This window comes from Rhinolophus sinicus, linkage group LG06, assembly GCF_036562045.2.
Source record: "Rhinolophus sinicus isolate RSC01 linkage group LG06, ASM3656204v1, whole genome shotgun sequence".
Classification (NCBI taxonomy): domain Eukaryota; kingdom Metazoa; phylum Chordata; class Mammalia; order Chiroptera; family Rhinolophidae; genus Rhinolophus; species Rhinolophus sinicus.
In genome coordinates, this window is record NC_133756.1 from 67,053,422 (window position 1) to 67,075,464 (window position 22,043).

A 22,043-nucleotide genomic window follows, 5' to 3' on the forward strand; every position below is an offset into this window, starting at 1 on the left:
AGCAAATACTTGAGACCATCAGATAGCAACACTGCACTACACAAAAGAAAATTCTGTGGCATGAGAAACAATTTTCTGAGCAGATTATTAATCTCAGCTTTGTGTTACTAATAGCACAAACCCAGCAATTAATCTCTCTATTCGTGACTTTATGCTACAAAACATCTAAACATGATAGAAAAAAATATATTCTTACTTCAAAAATAGAACAACCCTTTGTAAAGATAATTCAGTCAGCAGGACACTCTAGTTGGCATTCCCTAAATTCTATTTTTGCTGAGAGGAGCGACTGCCTTAAAAAAGATGCACTGAAACTTAGAATATGATAAACCACTTTGCTGCACATTTTTGCTTGGATAAATTTGCTGGATGGTCATAACTTATGCCCGGAAACATAATCTTATGCCAAATATTTGGAAGGTGAATGAAGGAATTATTCAGTGTAACTAGGAGGCTGAAGTAGAAAAATTTCCAGAAAAGCATTTGCATTTTTTGACTCTTGCCTAATACTGACATTTCTTACTTCTGTTTACTGTATGGACAATGGAATGTGGCCTAAGTTGCCTATAAAAGGAATTTTCTGTTACTTCAACATTGACCCAATCTATCTTTCCTAGGTGGGGGTGGGGTGAGGATGGAATGTGTGTGTGTGTGGTGGGGGAGGCACAGTGAGGAAGAAAAATAAAATGTAAAAAGTTTCTAGTGAAAGAAAGGGAATCTTTAAGTGGAAATGGCTTATTTGTAAGCTCAAAGTGTTATTCTACCTTAAACTTTTTATGAATATTAGATCCTTAGACATATATAAACAAATGGGTGTATGTATGCATATATGTATGTATACACACACTATATATATATACACACTTATAACATATATATGTGTATATATATATTATACAATATATTATATGTGTGTGTATATACAGACACACACATATGATATATATGTACATCTTCGGTCTCTTTAACAACGTCTAGTCCTGAAAAATCCCCATTACAGAGCCCCATGGAAAATGAGTATCATTTAATTTGTGGGGAGGTGAGATTGTGAATAAAATTTTTCTATTTATTATTTAGTGTTCCATAATGCCATCTGCTAAATCAGCTGGTTAATCAAGGCATCGATCAGCCAGTTGTCCTCAACAAGCCTGGAGGTCTTCGGGAGGATAAGCTTCTGAGCTTCCTGAAGCAACACATGTCCAAAGCTTTAGTGAGAAAAAGAACTCAGACTCACCAACCCAGGAATCATGATGAAAATTCTCTTCTTTGGGCAGCGTTTCTGAATATTTGCAGACTCTTATTTAGACGAGGAATAAATAAGAAAGATGTATATTCCCCAAGAGAGCATAGAAACACAGAAAGCACCTTTGTAATAGCAGGAGGAAGAAGATGAGAAGCAAAATCAGGAAAAAAGCCGGCACAAAATGAAAGGAGGGTGTGCCTGACAGAAAAAGTTCAAGGCTTTGATAAAATCCAAAGAATCCATTTGCAGGCCTATGCCTGGTCTAACCTCTTAGAAAGAGAAAGGGCGTCCTTCCCTTTCTCCTGGTTCAGAAAATAGAAAAATTCAAAATAAAACTTAAAATGAGGAAGAAGCAAAGGTTACGTTGCTTCTTTCATAATAGATACAGTAGCTTCAAATGAGGCCTCATGAACATTCACAAAGTTTCCTAAAAATTCATAAATAACATTTCCTTGAGATGATATTGCCCCAAGAAAAGCAAATAAGGGAAATAGTGTGTTAGCCTAGAGCAGTTTGAGAATGCTTCAAACTGCGGTCTGCAAGCTGTGGAAGGGACAGCAGCTTATTTTCCGGCAGGAGATATGGGATGGGTTGGGAGGGGTCTTTATGTTCATCTTTTAACCCTGCTCCCTCCTCACCTCCCCCCACACACACACACACTCTGCACTGCTGCAGGGAAATAGAAGGAACTGGATTCCCTCTGCAAACCCCAACTAAGACGCATGTGTTCCAGTGCCTCCAAAATTCTGAGTGCGAAATGCTTACTATAAATACATGAAGGCATGGATGTAAAATGTTTTTTTTAAGTGGAGTTATTAATATCAGGAATAATAATCCACCTAAAACCCTTACAATAAAAAGTTTACATCATTGTTAGTGGGAAATGTTTTTGAAAGATACCCAGAAGTGCAGCACCGCATTTTCTGTGCACTCATGTCTTTGATGGCTGCTTTCAATCATGCAGTTTATTTGGATATTCAACCATGTAATCAATTTTCAACCTCTGTAAATAACTTTGAAACATCTTTAGGCCAACAGAATTCTCTCTGTTCCTCCATGTTTTCCACCCCATCTCCACCCACCACTTTCCCTGTGCTGTTAGGTTAATAGTAGATTTCATCTTGGACCTATGGAAAACGAATGCTCAGTTCCCCTCTTCAAAAAACTTTGTGAAAAAAACAAACAAATATCTCAGGAGAAGCAGAGTATAGTTCATGATGTATCAGTTTTTGCTGTGTTATGAACCCACCCAAAACTTAGTGGCTTAAAGCAACCATCGTTTATTAGCTAACGATGCTGATACAGCAGTGTGGATTAGACTTAGCTGAGCAGTTCTACAGGTCTTGCCAGGGCTCACTCATTCAACTTTGGTCAGTGGGCAGGCATTCTGGGGCTGCTTGGTCTAGGATGTCCATGTCTGCCTACTGGTGCTGTCGGCTGAGGTAAGAAGGTTTACTGGGTCAAGTGTCTCCAACAAGCTAGCCTAGGCTTATGGCAGTTTCAGGATCCCCAAGTACAGCAATAGAGAAACCCTGACATGCAAGTAGTTTTGAAGCCTCTACTTTAGTCCAATGCAGTCCTACAGTCAAGCCCAGATTCAAGGGGTTGAGAAATAAACTCTCGATGGGAGATGCTACCAAGTCATGTTGCAAAGTAGTGAGCATAAATGATTGGAAGAAGTTTAGGGCCATGTCTTTCTTTCCTTTCCCACCGCCTTTTTTTTTTTTTTTTTTTTTAACAATTTAGCGTGTATGGCTACTGGTATATTTTTTAAATGGAGGTCATAAGACATATTAGAAGTTCATTCAGGCAACTCTCCCATCAAAAGATTGAATCAATAATATATCATAAATGGTTTTCCAGTCATTGCTGTGATCATTATAAATCCCTTGTTTATAATAAAATGTGATTGTATCTGTTTAAGCTCCATCTATTGGTCTCAGCTCGCCCTGTGACACCAGACATACAGACCAAGCAAGATCTCACTTCTATGTGACAGCCTTTTTGATTTGTAAGATGGCTGCCTTGCTCCTTGGGCCATCCCTTCTACAGGCTGCTCATCCCACCTCCTTCCACTGTTTTTTATCAGATGTGGTTGCAACACCTTAAATATTCCACTTACTCTCCTCCAGCTCTGCCCCAACTTTACAGTCTGATGTCAACCTGAGCCAAATGCAATATTCCAGGTGCGATCGAATAGCATGCAGAAAAGGAGACTATCTTTTCCTTCATTCTATATTCTTTACTTTCTGTAAGGAAACCTTAGATCACTGTGCTAACTCAAATTGTATGCACATGCACAAGTTCTCCCAACCTATATATAGATGCCATTGTGGGATTAGATACAGATCCTTACATTCTTGTTAAATTTCATTCTACAATATTGATCCCATTTTTTCCTATTGCTAACTCCTCTCGGGATCTCTATATTGGCTTGTAAAGTATTTTGATGACACAGATGTCATCCATGAATTCAGTCAATGTGCTTTCTGGATCTTCATTCAAGTGTTAGATAAACTGTTGACTAGGACAAGGCTGAGAACAAAACTCTAGGAAGCCCACTAAGAACCTACTTAAATTTCCAACAAAATGGCATCAAGACAACTGGTCTAATGATACCATCATCTTGCTATTATGTGTCTACCTCAATTCAGGGTGAAGCAGTGGAGACTTCAACAAATCCCTCACTAAAATCTAGTTGTATGGTGTCTATCTCATTCTTCTCATTCACCAGACTAGTTATACCGCCCCACGAGAAGTGAGATTAGTGTGATTCCTCATGCACTAAATCTTCACAAGACATTCCTAATTATAATTATTTCTAAGATTGATTTAACCAGTCTGTATTAAAAACCATGATCCTTATCTCCTCTTATTTCCTGTTTGTTTATTTGTTTATTTATTTTGTTCTGTTTTCTGTGTTCCACCGTTCACTCCCCAATTTGGAGTTTGGAATTCTTCTATACATAGTGTAGATCTGATGACCAGTTATATTAGATCAAATCTGTATATTAAATAGATCTGTCTAGAAGGAGTTTAGAGGATGGCATAAGGGTGCAAGTTAGGAGATTCCTTCAGTAAACTAAGAGACATGTAATGAATAACTGAATTAAGACTTTTTCCCCCTCTACCTTGGAGATATATTTAGCAATGGAATATTTAGCAATAGAACACATTTAGGAATGGAAAGATCTTGGCAGTTGATTGAATGGGATGGAAGTGAGAAACACGATTCTATCTAGGATCACTGTCCTTAGTTTCTGATTCAATTAATTGAAAAAAATGGTTTGACATTTATTGAGGAAGGGAACAAGTTATTAACTTTATGTTACTATTTCTAGGGTTACACATATTTCATTAAATTTGAATTATTTTGAGAATTTCCTAGATAATCACAATCATTTCTATGTCTCGCTCTCTTTTTGTTACTACTCTGTTACTACTTGGTATTTGTTGTGGTTTCATAATCAGGTGAAATATTCTAGAATATCCTAAAACTCTTAAAGTATTCGCCCCCTTTAATATCTTATGTGGTTGATGTACCTTAATATTTTTCTTAGACATTTTAAAATCTATCTTTCACTTTACTGTCTTCCAAGTTCCTCACCATAGTTATGAAGAATTCACTTTCTCCCAAAGTTCCTATCATGTTCACCTTACAAGTGAATTACTGTAAATCTAAAAATGGTCTAGATTAATCCTTCCCTTCCATTCCAGGACATGAGCTGATCATCAGCCAGTCTAGAATTTTTCAGATGCTCTGCCTTTTTGCTGAATGAAATCTAGAGCTGGTGCCTTCGTGCTTTAAGTCCATCATCACTCCCTTATGTTTCTTACTTTTATTTCAAAAAGCACATTGTCCATTCCCTATACTTGTTGAAAAAGTCTGTAGGATACTATCCTACCACTTATGTATATGCGGGAGACATTGGGTCAGACTTACAGAATTCCAGGCCTAGAAAAGAACTGGAGAGCCCACCTAATGTTCCATTTACAGATGAGAATGCGCAAATCCAGGGCGGTTACGATTAGAGTAAGATCACATAATGGGTTAGTCAGGGAGAGCCAGATTAGAACATGCATCTCCTGATGTTTAGCCAAAATTTATGTTATGTTTTCAGTTGGCAGGAAGTCAGACACTAGGATTCAAGTAAAGAATTCAGGGTATTCCACTTCCAGCACTGCAGGGGCCCAATGATACATTAAGAATATAATGTGGAAGCGTATAATTGTGTGAGGCTGTGAAGATGTCCTTATGTGGTAACAGGTAGACCTTTGGATCCTGATATAGCTTCAGCTACATTCTTCAGTGTAAAGTGCCCACAGCCCTGGGAATCTTTGACCCAACCATTTCCTTACTTCTCAGGGGTTCCACTGACCACTGGAGAGACCTCTGTGAATACCCACAGCAGCATCAAGAGCTGTGTCCACTCACTGCATTATTGGTCACGTTTTCTGTGGCATTGCTTTACCTGGATCAGTAGTCAATCTAAAAGAAAGTGGCATTTAAACAAGACCAAGTTGTTATTCTTGCTCATCTCTAAACTTGAACCAGCCCTTTGTGGTCTGGTCTATTTCAGGTGAATTCCAGAAAATTCCCTTTTACAACAGCTCCTTTGAAGCCAGGACACCAACTATGGCTAGCAAAAAGAAAAAAAAAAATAACAATAAAATAAATTAAAAACAAATAGCGCCAATAGAGAAAGGTGTGTTGCTCTGAAAGTGGTCACATGGGACCTGTGCCATTGAGCCTTGAGCAGATGGGGTGACTCATAAGATGACCCATGTGCCATGCTCTGGCCTGTCACTAGTTGCACTATGAGTCCTGCCAAATGAGCTATCACCTCTCATTAGATTACAAGGGTGGCTTCCAGCAATTGTTCTTGAAGAGAAAGAACCGTATCTAGAAAATACCAGCCCACGTGCCTAAAGGAGCTGTTGTAACTGCCTCTGAGGGGAGGGCTGTGAGTTGGCCATGCTATTGGAGATCTTGTTCCCTGGAGGACCAAGAAATAATAAGGATCCAGCATCAGAGTGTGGTGCCATGTTACCCCTTGTTGAAGCTCCTTGGAGTATTCTTGTGGGACCAGGAAACTCCACAAATGTCATGGCATTTCCATATAGTCTCTGCAGAACAGAAAGCAGCCACTGAGTTTCCATCCTTTTAATTTCACTTCCTTAGGAGAAATGAAATGAAACAAGCTTGAGCTCGCTAACATGAAGAATGATCCAGGTTTGTGGCGGGAGGGAGGAATGGTACTCCTCCACCACTTTCCCCCAACCCTCGCCCCCATTGTTAACCTAAGATGTTCCTGCTATAAGTGATTGGGTATTAGAGCCAGTTATCTGAAAGTGAGAAAGTTGGAATGTAGGATCCTCAAATCTTAACCCTGCTCTACAGTTGGTTCATTGCCTCATCAAAGGTTCTTTGACAAGGACAGTCACAGACATGGTATCAGATGGCTGAAGTCACCTGCCCCATGGATAAAGGGTTGCAATGCAATATTGTTTCCTTTTAAAGCGAACACATCATTTTTTTAATGTTAAGAGAGATAAATGTTTATATCACTCGCCCTTCTGTCTCATAACAGCACTTTAGTTCTTTCGAAAGACATAATATGACAACACCATACATGCTGGTAACTTATGTTTCTTCAAGCTTACTTTAATGTCTAAAGAGCTATGGACAATCATAGGCTGTCTACATAACCTGAAGCCAGGAAAGTATTGTATTCTTTCATTTTTTTCTCAGTACAACTGGTCTTGCCAGTCAAATTCTTTGGGGCCGTGAGGAAAATACACCCATAGATCACATAACTAAGATTAAAACTGATTTAAAGTATCCCCAGAAAGGTGAGGTAGAAGGATAATTTTCCACCTCATCATCAATTTGGGTTTTAGTCCTTCTCGTCATTGAATCTGCAGCATATTTTAGGTTCTACCAAGATAATATCTCAAGGTTCTTAGGGAAGTTAACATGAACTCAAGTGACCAGGCCTTCTTTGTTCACTTTGCACTTGAACTTCTTAACAAAATAATCAGATTATATTATCTAAGTGTCAAATACTTCTGTTGACTAACTGATACCAACTACCTACCTATGAAATGGTAGATATCTCTTAAGCCTAGTGACATTGGCCAGGACAGCAGTTCTCATCCAATTCCAATCAGCTGTGTCCAGAGAAAACTTAGCAACTGATTTTACTTCCCAAACCAAGCAACCTGTGCCAGTCAGAGTTACTGAGACAGGACAAAGGATTTGGGGCCATTTTTTTCTTAAAAGGGGATTGTGCCATTGCAGGTACGTAAGACTGCATCTATTATCCATGCACCCCATGTGACCACCCCAATCCACTCAAATCCAGCCACTATTTAAAATTGCCCAAGCCTAGACTCTAGAGTGATTTTTATTATTGCAAAGTCTGTTCTTGCTACACATTTTGACCAGAAGGTCATCAAAGAACTGACCTGTTAGAGCACCCCTCTGAAGTTCATCAGAGAAAGTTTCAGATGGCCTTGTGATTTCCCAAGTAAAAGAGATGTCAGAAGTGCAAATTATTGGCATTAAATGGGAAAAAAGAACATTGGAAGCTCAAGTGTAGTTTGGGGAAAATTAAAACTAAGAAGAACAAAGGAAAGGAAATTCAATTCAGGTCTATTCTGTAAAAGGTTGGGTTCTTATTTTGATCTTGAAAAAAATTTTTTTGAGGAAAAACCGTTTCCAATTCTATCCATCTGCTAACCTTTTATAATATCTTTCATCTATAGCATGATTTGGAGGAAAGGAGGGAGTCAATGATAAATTGATCAATAAACTTAATATTTAAAAATAATAGATTGCTTGTATAAAGTAATGGCAGTTTACAAACCTGTCACAAATATCTAGGTCAGTGCTAAGAGTGAAAAAAATGTAAACAGAAGCAACGCATTTATCAGTATTATTCTACTACTACTCTTGCTATTTATCTCCCTGGTAAAGATATAATGCTTCATTTCAGGTAGAAAATATAAACTGTGCAAGCATCCAAAGGAGCGCTATTGTCTTAATTGAATTCTTTCAGAAATTAATGTGTGGCTTTCTCTCTTTTCCTCTTCTTTTCAGTCTTTCTGGGGAAGTCTAGGAGGGACGTCATCAGCCAGATTGACAGTTATACATAAGGCAGCAACAGTTTAGACTGCAAGATGAGTTTGCAAGACTGTTATAGTCAATGCCTCCATTAATAAAAAATGAGAGCATTTCCCCCAAAATATTTGCCTAGAATATATACAATATATATATTTTTAAATTCAGCATTAGTCTTAACAAAGAGAAGAAAAACATTTTTCCCTAGTGGCCAGAGTGCAGGGCTGTGAGGCTGAAAACCAGTTGCCCTGCTTCAGTTTTCTCAATAGTTATGGAGATAATATCATCTGTCTCTCAAAGGTGCAAATAAACTAAATAAGGTAAAAGATGTGATGATTCTCTGGAAAGTTTATTTGATATTCGGTTAGGAAGGATGCACTACTATGATGTTTTTTGTTTGTACAAGTATAATTATAATCAATAATAAAAAAACACATTCTGGGTGGTGAATTGGCTACAAATAGTGCCAGTCTTAGGCAAAGTGGGACATAATGAGGCATTATTTTGGATAACACTTCCTGCAGACTTCCTAGTGAGAAGCACTTCTCTCCACTCAGCCCCCCAAACAAAAATATAGCAGTGTTCCCGACTCAACCCCAACCTGACTCCTTGTCCCTGTTTCCCTTAATAGTTTTCTTATCTCTTGACTCTTCAAAGCAATTTGAGATGCTGTGATAATGATTTCAGATGTCATTCTTGCCCAGGTTTTGGGGGCATTTTAACATGGAATAATGTATTAATCCATAGGAATGATTCTAATGATGGAGAGCTTGGGTTTCTGTTTGTTCTTTCATTACTATGTTCTTTAAGCTGTTGATCATTGATTCAACAAATATTTATTGAGTATTGACTATGTGCCAGGCAATATGCGAAAACTGGAAATGCAACTGAGACTGACAGGCTCCCGGCCCAAACTCTCATGAAGTGACTTGGAAATAGACATCTGTGGACAAAAAAGAGGCTCTGTAATAAATCTAACCAAATGTAACCTCATAGGGTGATCTGATCATAAATTCCTAACTGGGCAAGTCATGGTGGGTCGTCATGACTCAGCTATAACTTCCCTAGTAAAAGGTTATCTGTGCCTTAAGCAAGACCTGTCCATTGTTTTGTGCATCTAGGTTAATACACCTTTGAAATGCCTCTTTTCTAGGTCCCTCAGAAGCATAACCACCCTCAAGAAAGCACATGATCTTGTTAACTATCCTGTAATCTCATTATAGAGATTTCCCTGCCTTGCTTTCTCCCACATTCATATAATCTTTCTTATGTTCCCTCCTTAATTACATCGTATAAAAGAAACTGCAAACGGTTACTCCTGGGAGCATTTGAGATCTTGCTTCCAGGCATGTTGTCAGTTTGGCTCAAATGAACTCTTATAAAATTCTCTGTGGGTTTGGATGTTTCTTTACATTGACACATCCAAATAGTGAAGGACAATCCATGGGATGAGGGCTTTGATGGGGCAGCCTGGGATGCTGTGGGAAACTTCTGGGTCTTGGGACAGGCCGCTTGGGAGACCCTGGGAATAGTGTGTAGGTTTTGATGCCTACCACTTAAGAAAGTGATGTCTTCACCCACAAATTGGGCCAGTTCTGTTTAGGAAAAATTACCTGCAAAAGGAGAGATGGTATTGGGAGTCAAATGCCCTAAGTGACACTTCACGTCTGCTTCACCAGTTGTGTTTCTCTGGAGAATTCACTCAACTTTTCTGAGCCTCAGCTTCCTCCTATGCCAAAAAATATGAGGGCAGACTATGTGAATTTTGTGGTTGTTATTAGTTTTAAACTTCTATATCAAAGTATTTTTCTAATACCTAAATTAAACCTTTCAAATCCAAGGTCCAAATGCAGTTCTCCTTGGACATTGCCAAAGGGTAAATTTCATTGCCTCCCTATTTTGTTGTGACACTATTTCTTGGCCACTGGTCATTGCTACACCTATAACTTCCTTGGAAATCTGCTGTCAGGGCCCTGCTCAGATGAATGATAACCATGTGTTCTCTGTTGCCCTCCCACAGGCACTGAAGAATAGGCTGAAAACCAACCTGAGATGCTGCACAAGTCCAGTCCTCTCTCCCTAGCAGACATCTTATCGTATCAGGATTGGAATGCCTAGGTCCACTGCATATGGCAAATTTAATGAACCTAGCCAAGCGGGGTAATGGAAAACATTAAAGGAAATAATTCTAAAACAGATTAGCACGCTTTGTCCTTGTTATCCAGCTTTAAAAAAAAATGACCCTAACAGAGTCAAATAAAAATGACAACTTCTTTCAGGCATGTAATTATTTAAAAAAAAAAAGAAAAGAAAAGAAAAGCACTTTAGAAGTCATTTGCTCTAACACTTACACTTCAGAGATGAGGAAATTGAGGCTCAGAGAGGGTAAAATGTTTGGGTTAAGAACCCACAGCTGGTTGGAAGCAAGCCAAGACCAGAATTCAGATTTTCTGATTCCCAGGCTCTATTGCTCTCTCTCTCCTTCTCCTGGCTACCTACCCCAGACTCTGATGTTTGTCTCTAAGTTATACATATCGCAGAGTGACCCAGTCTTTCTGAGAGTCTGGTCTGGTTCCTCACCTCTGGAGAGGAAAGAGGATTTCCTTACTTATCCCTAAATTTACTACTATGTCTTGAGATCACTCACCACTCACCCTGGATGCCTCCCTTGCTGGAGGGCCTCTGGAAATCCTATCTTTTACTGCTTACTGTTTTCTCCATGGCCTACTAGTGTCCCTGCTTTCAACCATAGGCATCCAGGTTCAACACAAAGCAAGATTGCTGAAGAACCACTGAGGGGAGTTGTTTTGTGTTTTCATGCATCTCTTTGATGAGATTTGAATGCCATCTCTGTGGAACAATTGTTAGAGCCATCAGTGGAGCCAGGAAGGTCAGAGACACCCCTCGGTGCCAAGTCTGTAATGCCTCTGGTTGAATTGGTGCCTGAGCCAAACCCTTTTAATGTTGTCCCACTCTTAAGAGGCCATACTGAAAGACAGGAGTGGGAGGTGACCAGTTGGGCAGCCAGAGCTCTAGCCCCAGCTTTCTCCTCTAACTGCACAATCTAACCAAGAGGAAAACGAATGCTACTCCACTCCCATTTCATGCACAAGGGGTATAGGTTTTAGTTAAAATGTTTTCTGGAAATACAGCCTTGTTTTCTCTGAGACAAAATGTGGCCATGTTTTGCATTCTCTTAGGAAGATGAAGCAGCAAATACTTGGGGTATATATTAAAGGAAAAAAGTCAATAAACAACAAGGTAAGTGGACGATCATATTGATCTGAGATCCATAATCTCTACACACACACACACACACACACACACTCACACACACACACACACACACACACACCTACTTTCAGGAGTTTTTAATCAATCAATATGCGGATATGTATTAAATATCTATGCTAAAGGCACTGCAGTGGTAGTTTTTTCTGATATCTGAATTCCAAAATTAAAGTGGATTCATAAATAGAAAAATATGGGCGTATCTAAGTAAGAAAAGAACTGAAGCAGTATTGGATCCCATATATGCTCTGACACAATGTTTTCAAGGGCCAGGTCACCCACCTGTTGGTTATTTAAAGAAGGGAATTCTGGCAGCAGCTGGGACTCTGCCATAAATAACTTACACACCAATGTTTTAACATTGAGCCCTTCTCCTCACATCTTTCTAAAGGATCTTGATTTTAGAGGTGTCTCAGGTGACGGTTCTCTCCAGAGTCACTGAAAATGAGAGCGGCTGTTTTCTTGTTATCATTTTCTACTCATCAGCCCTTTCTACATGCAAGTTGGCTATTGGTTTCAAAGGATTTTCCACATTGAAGGGTCAGAAAAACAGCAACTGTACAAGAATAACCACTGTTACTATCTGAGGCCATTTATATCAACTCCATTAAATAATTAAACCCACACACATTTCAAAATCTTCCAATATCTCCTCATTATCATTGATTTTAACCTCAAAAATCACAATCTTGGTATTTAAATTTCCACCAAAGCTCCCAGTCTCCCCATGGTTATACTCCCCAGTGACTGCAGCTGCGTTGGCTACTTTCTGATTGTATCTGACTCTTTACTTGATCCGCTGAATGTTACCCCCGACCGATAGCTTTCCTATTACCAAGAAGAGCTGAAAGAAGCTTAACTTGGGATGTGTATTATAAACCCATAAGTTAGGGTTGTATATGTGTGCATGTGTTTTCTATGTCATGGCCATTTGTAGGTAGGCTCACCTGTCCAGTGCCAAAGAAAATTCAAGTCATTTAAAACAATGGCATACATGAATTCACCCTTAAGGTTGGAATTAAAACAATGAAAACAAACACCCACGTCCAAGTGAAAGCTTGAGCTGCTGCCTTAATGGCTCTTTCAAAGGACAGGAAAAAAAAAAAGGGAGAGAGAGATTCTTTCAGAAGGTGGCCTAAATACTTTTATTTATTTTATAACTTCATTGGTGTTGGAAAATTTTCGTTAGAACACTCTTTTGTTTTCCTCAAAAAATGTGTCAATGTACAACAATTTGGTTGGCTTTAATGGGCCCTGTCACTCCCAATATGAACATTTGCAGATAAGAGGACCAAACCACAGACCGAAATGCCTTCACACATAAGTTCAAGCGCTATTTATATCCTACTCTGTCAATAAGATTTAATCACTGTGCATCGAATCTTCAATACGAATTGCATCATCTTTATATTATTCTAGTACAGGGTCTTGTCCTTAGAAGGTACTCAATAAATGTTTGTCAAAGCAGTCACAGAGAATTTAGGTCACAAGAAATCTAAGTGATTATCAACATAGCAGGCCTTAGTGGTAACCCTTACATGTTATTTGATTTCTCAAGAGGAAATACAAATTCAACCTCACCTTTGTGTTCTTCTTTGGTAGATTTCAAGGTGATCTCAATGGCTTTGGAGTTTCAGAGGCAGCATTTTCTTAAAATGTTTTGCTCGTATGCTGAATACACTTTTATAACTTTAAAAGATATTAGGCATATTCAAGCAATTCATTCTACTTGACTTGACAAGAAGAGAGTTATATTCATGGAAGTGTTTTTCCTACAAACAGAGTAGTAATTGCCTGGTTAATGAAGGGTAAGTGTGAAACTGTGCCATTGACATTTCACATCACAGAAATATATATACTTCTTAATTGGTGTCCTATATCCTTTCTTTCTAGGAGTAAATAACTAATTCCAAAACTGGTTTTAAGTAGTATTTAGCAATGATAGTCATTATTTTAGGCAAAATGTTCGATGTTGGTTTGATTTCAGTTAGTTTAAATTAAGTGGACCTACTCTTGGAGTGGAAGACAAGCATCCATGAGTCAATAAGAATGAGTTGTTTCAGTTTAGTTTGAGAATTTATGAGGCAATTCACTAAAAATTCCATGAAAATGTATGTCATTTAATCATGAGCACCGTGTCCACTGTTCTTGTTCTTCCAAATGTCTCTTCCAGACATAGACACATATGTCAATAGGCTTCTACATCCATTTGCAGAAGAGGAGCTTCCCAAGGAGTGTTTGACTTCGAGCAATCAAGAGAGGTAGAACATGAATACGATTGCCAGTTGGGCTGCACACATTTAACAGTCCTGAGTAGCTGCTATGAGAGCGGTGCAGAGTGGCCAAGGACGAAGAAGGTGCTGGGACTCTGACCACATCCCTCAGTGACTTCTTGCCACATGCAGAATGCTGGGTAGGAAGGGACCTCCAAGATACTTTCCCCTTTGTGTCAGCCGCACCTGCTTTCATGGAGTAGAGGTCCTTGTCCTTGCGTCTGCCTAATGACAGAGCTCCCCAGTGGGATCAGGACAAGGGTCGCTTAACCTCAATGCAATTACAAACTCAGTTTACTGGAATAGCCAGACCCCCAGCATGCACCCCCACACACACCCCGCACCAATTCTGAACTACACTGGACAGTGTCTTTCTCGTCTGCAACTACAGCTTTAGCATCCAGTTAATACTGCTGCAGAACAGGTATTCCATTTCAGCTGGATGAACGGCATGAGCTGTTGGGGTAGGGGTAAAGAAACTGCAGTAGCTATTTCCACAATTGCTAAAGTTCACAGCTGTCAGGCCTTTAAGCTCCAAGGTCAGTCCTGGAAGAGCAGCTGGTAGAGGCTGCAGTATTCCCCAAGGCTTATGCTTAATCTTTGGTCATTCCCTCTAAGCCCATTGCTAAATGGAGCTCCTTGTGATATCTTTCACGGTTATCAGTGAGGTTGGAATTGCCCAGTGCTTTCTGGAGTGTAACTGAGCTTGGATTGATGTCTGTGTCTAATCTGAAAACATGGTTTAGTATTGGCTCACGTTTATTTTTCATTTTAACGTTACTCAGGACCTTGTTGGGAGTTTACTATTCTGTGACTTTGCTAAAGTTAGTTGGTTTTCCTCTCTCTTCCCTACTACATTAATGGTAAATGAGAGATATTTGCTATTCACACCTCTCAAGCCAGACTCAATTACTCACTTTGTGTAAGTAAAGTTATATTATTAGTACAAATCCTGAAAAATGAAAAAAAGTCAAAACATGTTTTTAATATTATGTAAAGGTATATATGTGTGTGTGTGTGTGTGTGTGTGTGTGTGTGTATGTGTGTGTGTAATTTATATGAGAAACACTATGGCGCATCTATATAATCATTAAATCAGAGAACAGAAATCAGAGAACTATTCGGTATATACAGTATGTTGGCTATACTAAAATGGCTGGTTACCTTTGGCAAGTCAATTAATCTCCATATAACTCAGGTTTGTTGCAAAGGTGACTAACAATTTTGTCATTCTTCTGGTTAGTAGACTAACAATCCCCTCTGCCTACCAGACAGCTTGCTCTAAAGAGATGCCGTTGTTCTGGGTCCCAACCCACAGGACTCTGGGAAGACGAGGACACTGCCCTGCTGATCACAGGACACAATCCTGGGAACACAATGCCTTGCACAATGCCTGGCCCGTAAGAGATGCTCACGGAATAGCTGTTGAATCTACTAACGAAAGCTTGAAGTGCTCAATATGCCTGACAAATCGTTCCTTATTCTGGACAGAGTTCAAAATTTGTTCTATTCAAACAAACAAGCTTGTTATGGATTCTATTCAAAAAAAGAAAGAAAGATGTCAGACCAACAGTTTTTATTCCCTTATGAATAAGAAAAATAAATTGAAGTAGTATAAACAGGTAAATACACATCAAACACTATTAAACAAAATTGAATTGCTTTTAATTGAGTTCAATCATATTGTTTCTCATTGAAAAATCAAAGTATGCTTCTCACTCACTTGGTAGTCACTTCCAACGTTTCGGAAGAAATGACTGGATTGATAGGAAAAAATTTTAGAGAAATGCATATGGAAATTAAATAATTGAACACCATCATATCCAATTGACTTAAAAAACCTAAGTGCCCATTCTTTCCTGCACTGTGCTGATTACTATTCTAATTGACTAGTGTGGCATTTAGCAAATATCAAATAGCTGCATGTGTCACAGGCTTCATTTTCCCCCACACTGACCTTGGATTAACCCTTCACCTCTCACTCTATAGCTAATTAAATCCAGTGACAGTTCAGTGAGACATTCTTCACTGAAATAGTTAGTGAGGGTCTTAAATTCCTTCATACTTGTCCCAACCGCTGTATCTATCTTCTCATTGTACATCTGCTTCAGTGTCAATATTTTGTCAAAAAACTACAGTACTGCCATGGTAACATCATAAACTCATCCCTCGCCCAGCTCTTCAAGGAGTTTATAAAAATCCAGCTGTAAAAATTGGCCATAGGCTGTGTGAGCTGGTTGGTTTATGTGTGGTCATTAACCATTTTTTCCCTTTCTTTCCTCACTGCTTCCACTCCAAAACCAGTCATTTAAAAATATTTACAAAGTAATTTAACATTTATTTAGCCATCAAAGAGGAAATTGGCATTGAGCTCAAGTTGACTTTTCTTACTACTTCTGCTGCTTTCTAAGGTCAAAATTGTCACTTTCCTTTTTTGAATTTTTGCCATCTGGGTGAGTTCAGCTGAAATCAGGAGTCAATTTTTCATCTCCCTCTCATTTCCTCTTGCTTGAAAGTGTTCACTTCCCTGAGTTCCTTTTGAATTTAGTGAGAGCCTTACATATAGGAAAAATACACAAGCATTCATGGGAAAGGGGACAGGCATGGAAAGAACAAATCATTACAGCACAGTTAATCTATTTTTTACTGAAATCCACTTAACTCCACTTGAAATGGGGTGAAATTGTTTATTTTTTCTTCAAAGATAAGTTACATAAGGTATTTGTTTCTCCATTATTCCTAGTGGTCAGAGATATTTTTCTTTTCACTTGTTTGGGAGCTTGTGCTGAAATTCCATTTATCTTTATCCTAAAGATTTAGATAAGGTTGGGTGAGATTACATCACTCAAAAGTGGGCAGAGGTGACACAAGGACCTCTGCATCACCTAAGGAATGGGAGATTTTTAACGTTCTTTAAAAAATAAAATTAAACTTGTTAGCCAGAAAGGGACAACTGAAAAAGCCCAGAAAGAGCCAACCAATATCTACTGGAACTATTCTGAGTTCGAGTCTTTGACAGAATATAAATATGTAAGTACAGATATGTTAATTAGGTGACATTTGATAAGTTAGATGTCCTGGAGCAAAATTCAGTTGGAGGTTTTGATACAGTTCTCACTTACTCTAACTTATCTCAGGACAAACATCAAATGTGTGTTATTCAATAGGTTCTGGTGAAAGGAACTTGGATGGTAAGAACTGTATATCTAAGTCGAAAGTGGGGTCAGGTTGTTAGGCTGCCTCTGGACAGACATGCGCAGGGTCTGTTCAGAGGTTGGCCAGCTAAGGTGTGTGTGTGTGAGTCTAAGGTGCACATGGAGTGATTCTGAGTGGAATGAACAGGTTGGCTCAGGTACAATCATGACTCTGGTGAGGTCAAGGACTTGTCTTTGGGACCTTCCCATTTTCCGTTCTCTCTCTCTCTCTCTCTCTCTCTCTCTCTCTCTCTGCACAATGCTTGATTCCTAGTACAACTGTTCAACATATGTGTTCTTTGTGAATAATTTGATTTTATCTCTTTTCTAATTAATAATAATTAGTAATGTATTATCTTAGGAACTGTATAATTACATCTAAAATCTAGAGAGTTGTAATATCTTGAAACTATTTACCATAGCACAGCAAATGAACAACTCAGCTAAGACTAAAAAAAAATCCCCCTCTTCCATCCTGGCAGTGTGTGGTGTAATAGCATCAGAGTCCTTAATTATAAATGACAGAGTTGCAGAATGCTTGCACTGTAGATGGTTATCAGTTAACTTAAAAAAAATCTTTTCATGCACTCTGCAGTTTGGAATTCCCCCCTTTCCCCACCATCTTGATGTCAAGAGGAGCTACACACGTGGGTCAGTTCTATAAAGGGCCACACAAGTTCATCTGAGATTACCCTGGAAATTCCCCCCTTTGAGTGTGATGGTTCAGTGGAATGAGAAGTGATTTTATAGGGTAAATGTGTTTCAGTACAACAACCATTCTGAACAGAAAACAAAATATCACTAATGCTGTTATTTTCTCAATGTCTGTTATATTCCAGGGAGGAGCAAATGCATGGCGAGATCAAGTCAACAGTTCTGATCTACAGATAAAAAACTTTGAGAGTTTTCTGTGTATTAGTGGGATGAAGCTATGTGGATGGATGAGCTCACATTGAGAGAGAGTACAGTATAAAGTGAGATGTGAAGGAATCAAGATCAAAGTCTTAAATAACTTAAGGAATTGTTAGAGAGTGAAAATGGGACTCCAAGAAGTGGTCAGGGGAATGAGAAAAATTAGGAGCAGAAACCTGGAGAAGAGAGGGTTTCAAGAAAGTAAAGTATGGACAATACTCTTGAATTCTCATGTAGGGTCAAATAAAATAAGCAAAAGAAAAAATTACCTAGCATATTATGGACTGAACTATATCCCCCAAAATTCATATGTAGAAGCCCTAATGTATTATGTAACTGCTTTTTTGGAGATAGAGCCTTTAAAGAAGTAATTAAGTTTAAGTGAGGTCATAAGGGTGGGGCCCTAATCCACTATGTCTGGAGTCCTTATAAGAGGAAAAAGAGATGCCAGGGATTCATGTACACAGTGGAAAGGCCATGTGAAGACACAGGGAGAGAGTCGTCAAGGAGAGAGGCCGCAGGAGAAACCAACTTTGCTTGATTTTGGACTTCCAGCCATCAACACTGTACAAAAACAAATTTCTGTTTTTTAAGCCACTTAGTCTGTGGTATTTTGTTATGGCAACCTTAGCAGACTGATACAAGCAAAAAGAGGTCATAAATGACATATAATAAAGTTGTTTTGGGGAGTAATGGAGGTGAATGTTGTTAGCACGTTGAAGGTTAAGTGGGAGATGAGTACATAGAGACGGAGTATAGCTAACTCTTCCAAGAAATTTGAATGCGAAGATAAAAGAGAGATATACTCTTTTAAGGAACGTGGGATTTCAAGATTATGAGGATTAAACTTGAAAATTAGCAAATAATGAATGAAATCATTGATGCAAAAGCCACATTAAAAATATAAAACATCTCTCAGATTAAAAGCACAATTAGATTTCCATCATAATATTATTGACAATAAAAATAATGATAAATCAATAATAATATCGTTTATTGAGCAACTAATATAAACCAAATTGTGAATGGTATGCTTTATATATTTTACCTAATTTTATCTTCACAGCATAGTGCTTGGAACCAACCAGGTATTTAATACATATTTACTGACTAAATAATAAATGACTCTACAAAATATATATTACTATTAACCCAATTTATATTTGAGAAACTTAAGACTCACATAGTTTAAATAACTTATCCAAGCCTAATCAATAATAGCTCTAATGCCTAATCAATAATGTAGACACATGTAAAGAAAAAAATGTATTAACCAAATGAAAATGCCCTAAGTGAAAATATGAAATGAGAGGTTAGAAAGGCAGAAATTAAGTGCACTTTTATATGCTGTCCAGTGAACAGTGTATCAGGCCAGTGGCACTATAGTTCTTTTAAAAATGGCCGGGAGGCTTTAAGTTTCTAGTGATTAAGGTCTTTCCAACATTCACGGCCCAACCTCCACCAGGGATCTGGAAACCAGACTGTGGACTTTGTACACCCCTGTAAGAACTCTCAGGAAGATGGAGAGTTATCGGAAAGTTTTAAACAAAGGAATTTTATCAATTTATATATTAGTTGCCAGGGCTGTCATAACAAAATACCACAGACTGGGTAGCTTAAACAGCAGGAGTTTATTTTCTTAGAGTTCTGGAGGCTGGAAGTCCAAGGTCAAGGTGCCAGCAGGGTAGGTTTCTCCTCAGACCTCTCTCCTTGGCTTGCAGTGACTGTTTTCTTGATGTGTCCTCACTTGGTCTGTGTATTGTCTGTGTCCCAATCTCTTTTTACAAAAAAGCCCATAATGTTGGCTTAGGTCCCACTATATGACCTCTTTGTACCTTAATTACATCTTTAAATGTCCTATCTCCAAATAAATATAGTCACATTCTGAAGTACTGAGTGTTATGACTTCAACATATGAATATTGGGGGAGGACACAATTTAGTTCATAGCACTCCACCCTCTGTGACCACCAAATTTGTGTTTTTTTCATATGCAAAGTATATTCATCCCATCCCAACAGCCTCAAAACTCTTAACTCATTCCAGCACCAACTCTAAGTCCAAAGTCTCATCTAAATATCACCTAAAAGGGGTATGGGTGAGACTCAAGATATGATTCATTCTGAAGCAAAATTCCTCTCCAGCTCTGAAACTATGGAACTAGACAAGTATCTGCTTCCAAAACACAATGGTGGGACAGGTGTAGGATAGATATTCCCATTCGAAAAGGGAGAAATCAGAAAGAGTTTATAGGTTCTCAGCAATTCTGAAACCTACCAAGAATTCCATTATATTTTAGGGCTCAAGAATAACTCTGTTTGATTTTCCAGTCAAGATGGCAGAGTGGGTAAACACTGTGCTTGATTCTTCTCATGACCTCATTGAAATTACAAGTAAATTACAGAACAACCATCACTGAGAATCTCTTGAAGTCTAGCTGAACTGAAGCCCTACAACTACAGACATACAGAAGAAGATCCTCGAGACTGGTAGGAGTGACAGAGATGCTGAATGGGCTGGTCTCATACCTGAATGTGACTGTTAAATATCAGGAGGGCTCTCTGGGCTGCAGAGATCTCCCCTAAAGAGCGAGGGTTCCCAGCCCCACACCAGGCTCCCCAGCCCAGGGTTCCAGAGCTGGGGAGAAAAGTCCCCATAATGTCTGGCTGTGAAAACCAGCGGAGATTGTGGTTGGGTGAGATGGAGGGTGGCTAGAGTCCCGGGCAATTCTCTTAAAGGACCCACGCGTGGACTGACTCCCTGAGGAGGTTTGAGGGGCAGGTTGAAGAAGGTAAAGAGATTAAGAAGTACAGATTGAAGGTAAAGGGATTAAGAAGTAAAATATAGTCATGGTGATGTAAAGTAAACATAGGGAATGTAGTCAATAATATGTAATAAGTATGTGTAATGCCTGGTGAATGCTAGACTAGTCAGGGGGATCACTTCTTAAATTATATAAATGTCTAACCACCATGCTGTATACCTGAAATTAATATAAAATAATATTATATGTCAACTGTAATTGAAAAATTAAAACAGGGAGAAGGAAAGGGGAAGGGGAATAAGAGGTCTGTATTTCCATGTGTAAAACAAATAAGTCCTGGGGATGTAATGTACAGCATAGGGATATTATGGTAGTGTGGAGTGGTATCAGATGCTTGTTGGACTTATGGTGATTACTTCTTTAGGAATGTAAATATTGAGTAACTATGTTGTATACCTGAATCTAACATTGTATGTTAGTTGTATTTTAATAATAATCTTTAAAAAAAATAAATTTTTCACCCAAGGGGGAAAAAAAGAATAATCCTCTTTGGCTCCATTCTCTATCCTCTGGGCCCAATAAGGGGGTGGCCCTACCTTCTGGCCTCACTGTAGGGGTAACCCTTCCCCATGTGGCCCTGGGCAGTAGCAGCCTGCTCTGCTGAAACTGAGGGTATGGCCCTCACCCTCTGGAACTGACATGGAGACAGCCTCACATTCTCCACCCCCTAACAACTGCCCTCTGGGCCTGACTATCTCTGTGTCACCTTCAGGGTAATTCTTTCCCTGTCTTGAAAGATAATACAAGTTTGCAGCTGGATAGCTATTAGCCTTTCCAGTAGAATCCCAGGAGTCCAATAGCCTTCCTTTTTCTCCTGTCCCTGCCCCAGTCCCCTTTAGCCCATGTCCCCTTTAGTTTCTACTGAGATGCTGTGTTTCCTCAAAAATAAGACCTACCTTGACAATCAGCTCTAATGCGTCTTTTGGAGCAAAAATTAATATAAGACCCGGCCTTATATTATATTATTTTGCTATATATATTATATTATATATTATGTATATTATATATTATATATATTATATTATATAAGACCCGGTCTTATATTATAGTAATGTAATATAATATAAGACCGGGTCTTATATTAATTTTGCTCCAAAAGATGCATTAAAGCTGATTGTCCAGCTAGGTCTTATTTTCTGGGAAACAAGATGGTTGATTGGATTCATGAGTCACACCCATAGTCT

General features: G+C 38.8%; 1 long non-coding RNA gene across 1 annotated transcript in view; it reads left to right on the forward strand.

Annotated features, from left to right (window-relative positions):
• LOC109453346 (uncharacterized) overlaps nucleotides 1-21,215 on the forward strand; it is a 34,732-nt gene extending 13,517 nt beyond the window's left edge. Inside the window, exon 3 of the long non-coding RNA XR_002138266.2 lies at nucleotides 17,964-21,215. This is a non-coding gene — a long non-coding RNA (uncharacterized LOC109453346). The remainder of the gene's footprint in view (nucleotides 1-17,963) is intronic.
• The last annotated feature ends 828 nt before the right edge of the window (nucleotides 21,216-22,043 follow it).